We start from the raw sequence: 4,779 nt of genomic DNA, 5'->3' as shown, positions 1-4,779 counted from the left end.
TTTCTTATATCCAGAATTATTTTATATTGAAAATATTACAAATTCATTTAAGAATGCTATTTTTGGCTTGGCCCTCTAGTGAACTTATACTGCTAAAAACTCTCCATGGACCCAATAAGCCTCCATACCAAATTAGATGCACCCAATGCACTGACATGAAAAACGTAAATTATTTTAAATTCAGTTAGCATACAAAATAGTTATTACTCAATTATAAATTTCAAATTTCCATTTATATGTAGAAAAAACAAAACAAATATATAATAAAAAGAGAAAACTTATTTGATTAGAATGTTGAAGAAATATTTCATCTTATTGTTTTTGCATTTCAAAATAATAGAACAAAATACTCATATATGAATTTCTAAAAGAATAACATAAAACAAAAATAATTATTTTATTGCTTTACCGAAATTCAAAAATGTACATATATTGTATTTTGTACAACTTGGGATAGATTTAAAATTGTATAAATGCCTGACATCTTAATTGAATTGAAATAATTATGGGTTATATAATGAATACTTTCTAAACCACTCTTAGAAACTGTTCGTTTTTTTTTATACTTTTACTGTTCAAGAAAGATGAGTGAAAGTTTTATTTGATTTCTCAGTCACTGGAATAGTTAGTTCAAAAGTCAACATAAATTATATATTTATAGCCAACACTGTACAAGAGTATGCATTTATCTGTGCAGCTCAAAACCAATACAAATTTGGAACAATAGTACCTGAGCTTATAAGTAATAGCCAAGTTTTGCATATTAGTGGAATATTATAATTCTACTTTTTTTTAACTGTTTGTTATATAACTAATGTGAACCGTCCCTTTCCTAATTAATTAAGCTTAGTTTTTCCACCTAATGATGAGCTTTTGGAAGAAATTGATAGCTTGCCGTTAAATAAAAAATCATTATTACTCAGTAAAAAAACCTGTTAACTCTGTGCCATTTAGTTAAAACTGCTAACGTACTAAGATGGCATTGAAGGAATATTCTAAAGTTGTTCTGTTGTGCTTTTGTATTCATGTTTAAATGACGAAAATGTCAAATTAAACTTTAATGGTTTTATCTCTTTGGCAAGTTTAAGTAATAGACTGTTCGTCGATTCGCTAATTAAAAATATCAAACAAGCAACTGGCACAAACTCATGGAGGCACCGGCTACTAAAACAACATTTATTGTGTTTCATAAGCCTATTTATAAATAAGCCACAGCTTAAACAGAGGATGAGTACGTTTTATAAAAATGATTTTGGAGCTTCACCACGTCGTTACAGTCCATGTCGTCACGTCTGAGCATGTTCTGTCTGGTGATAACGCACTTTTACAATAGCACTGCGAAGTTTTCATTGCAAAATACTCTGTCATAAGGCTTCATGTCCGGAGTACACTAATGCTGCCTGCAAGCTATCGGAAGCTCCTCTAATATACGAAGACAACGGTTTGGCATAATTCGTTTCAACAGTTGGATTCACCAAGATAATACATCTAGTTACACCTCCAGTTCAACTGGTGCATACCTCAAGCAATTGGAGAAATGAAACGGGTAGTCATTTTATTCCATATGCAGCATCCTGGATTTTTGTGCAACTGATACCCAGTTGGCGTCATTTCCAGACAGATATCCTCACGATAATGTTTCAAATTGTTTCCTGAGGCATGTGGACGGCTTTTGCCACTGACCCAATGATATTTGTGCTCATGGACTCTCACATGTTATCAAACGCCTTACTTTACTTACCACAGCTGGAGGTACAGCTTTTTGCAGGTGTCATTTTGTATGGTCTTGGTGTCCTATTTTGATCCATATTCCTTTATTCTTCAATCTCATTATATACAAGGAATATTCCCTTCTTGGAATTTCTAAATTTCCAATCTGGACACATCTTTATGATCTGAATTTATGAATATTTTACGTCGAAAAGGGTGTTAAGTGCCCGTCCCAAAAGCGATCAATTTTTGTTGCCACCATACTTCTTACAAAATGTCAAACAATGTTAAAATGTGTTTCTGATAATGTTATTCCCCCACGAATTTATGTCGGCTGTAATTATCACATGATTTGCTAGTTTTACATATTGAAAACCGTTTCAATATAACATAACAACCATCAATCGTTTTACTGTTGTAATGTTGAATACCTGTTGAAACCAACAATAGCTATGAGCAACTGCAAGAGCCGATTTCATTCTCTTTGGACGATTATTTATTGATCGCCACGATGGAGGAACATCTCTTCTGATTCGTCTATAAAAGTATATGTTAGGAGCCTGATCGACTTACTCATCTTGCCAGCTACACAGAGTAAAAGCCTATTGGTACTAAACGGCTTATCGAAACACAGTCTCAATGCTATCAACATACTCTATCTGTTGCTGCGATCAAGACAAATAATCTTAATACGGTTCAAGGTTAATAGATATCACAATGGCCATACTGAAGTCTTGTTGTTGCTGGAAGTCTGTGCGACAAGGAAGTTTTGCAAGTGCTATATTTACTTTGGTAAGCAATTGTCCTTCTTAATATCATTGTGATAATATGCGACTGGAGAAACATTCATATTTAGATTGTTTTTAATGAACATTAAAAATGCGACTATACAATATCCAGCACTAACGACAGTGTTGTTAGTATACGAGACTATAAACAAATTATAAGTATTTGATATAAACATGATAATAGTTATATTCCTATTCTGTCATATTTGGTTGAAAGATAAATGTAAATATATAGTTGTGTCATGATTCATCAACCCACGTAAAATGTGGTAAAAGCTTTTCTCCTTAGTGATGAGTACATCTCTTAAACTTAGTTCTTTGTGAAAGTAATTTAGCATTTCCAATAAACGAATTAGTTTACATATCCTACAACTGAAGAGTTATTTTATTAAGTGACATAGTTTTGCAACTTGTTATTTAATAATTACAGTTTTAGCAACAAGATGTCTGTGATTCGTTTTGATGAAAAGTGGTTATGTAGTAATACTAGAAATAAAATGTTGTATCATATTCTAAAACAAACAAATAACTAACTTTGGGTTAAAATATTTATTAATGATAAGTTCACCTCTTCAAATACATTGCTGTTTCTTTAATTTTCATTTACTATAGTACGTCATATAAAAGAAAGAAAGTAAGATAATCTTTCAATAAATATACGCACAATAAATTGTTTCTAAATGTTTATTTGTTTAAAAATATTAAATCAGTATTCTACGTTTCTTTATGATATATATAAACACAACATATTCATCAAAATTATTAATGTTTGTTTGTTATGAATTTCGCGCAAAGCTAAACGAGGGTTTTCTGTTCTAGGTGTCCCTAATTTAGCAATGATAGGGAAGGCAGCTAGTCATTACCACACACTCATGGGATACTGTTTTACCAACGAATAGTGGGATTGACTTTCACAATTATAAGGCCCACACGTCTGAAAGAGCGAGCGTGTTTTGTGGGACAGGTATTCGAACCCGCAGATTGCGAGTTGATCGCCCTAACCACCTGGCCATGCTGGCCCAATTACCTTCAATAGTTCTAAGTTGATTTAAACTTATTTTTTCTCACTTAACTTTTACGGGCTTATTATTACGATACATAAAGGTATGTCGCACTTATTAAGAAGGTTTTCATATGCTCGTGCGATGACGTGTCGATGCACAAGTAAGCATTGTTGTCTGAGGACATGAATATATAGCACATACATATTTGTTTCACTCTAATTCCCGACCATTCATCAGTACAATACCTTCAGGGTAAACTTTTAAGATCACAATAGAAACTGAAATGATCAGTACCTATCACGTCCACTGATGTGCTACAACTAACGTTATTTTGTGCCTTTGGTTTACTTAAACGTGCTGATTTCGTTTATTTTGTACACTGGTTAATGGTTATTATAATGGAGGAGACAACGAAGCCTTTGATTCGGTCAAAAGTATTTATACTTTTTATTAAGTATAATACATATACTATAAAAAACACACGAGACTAACGATGTGTATGTTGTTATACCGTAAGTTCCGTCTGTTTATAGTTTTATTAAGGCGTTGTATACTGAGGTGTAACTATCGACTATAAAGACGAAGTAATAACAATTCTTAATATTTTACTCGATGTTTTGCTTCATTTTCGTTATTCGTGAATATGTTGCATACCAGTATTTTTATGTAAGAAGCTGTTCGTTTGTTATATGTGCCAAGCATCTTAATCAAACTTTGGTATCATATTGGTAGTAAGCTAAGTATGTTTTTAGGAGAAGTTTAACAAACATTGCAAAATGAGCTCGTTTACTAATATTTTTGTTAAAAATTACCATCAAAACACACACATAAAAGCTAGCTTTCTCGTACTCTTGTTTTATTAGGGATACTATTGATAGAAGAATGTGTTATTTATTACAGGCAATTAAATAGAAAGTCATTGTTTAATACACAAACTTTTATATTTTGATATGAGCCTTAATATATACGTTGTATTATTTAATGATGTAAAATATAAATCTGCTCATATCTGTTGTATATTATATGATGTAAAATATAAATTTGATTATATATGTTGCATATTATTTAATGGTGTAAAATATAAATCTGCTTATATATGTTGCATATTATTTAATGGTGTAAAATATAAATCTGCTTATATATGTTGTATATAAATCTGCTTATATATGTTGCATATTATTTAATGGTGGAAAATATAAATCTGCTTCTGGAAAGTTTGACAAGATTAGGTTCGCCGTCATACGAAGAAAGAATTCGTGGAAATTGCTCCTATCATG

The sequence above is a fragment of the Limulus polyphemus genome, unplaced genomic scaffold, assembly GCF_000517525.1.
Source record: "Limulus polyphemus unplaced genomic scaffold, Limulus_polyphemus-2.1.2 Scaffold17, whole genome shotgun sequence".
Lineage (NCBI taxonomy): Eukaryota > Metazoa > Arthropoda > Merostomata > Xiphosura > Limulidae > Limulus > Limulus polyphemus.
Note: the sequence above shows the minus strand (reverse complement) of the source record.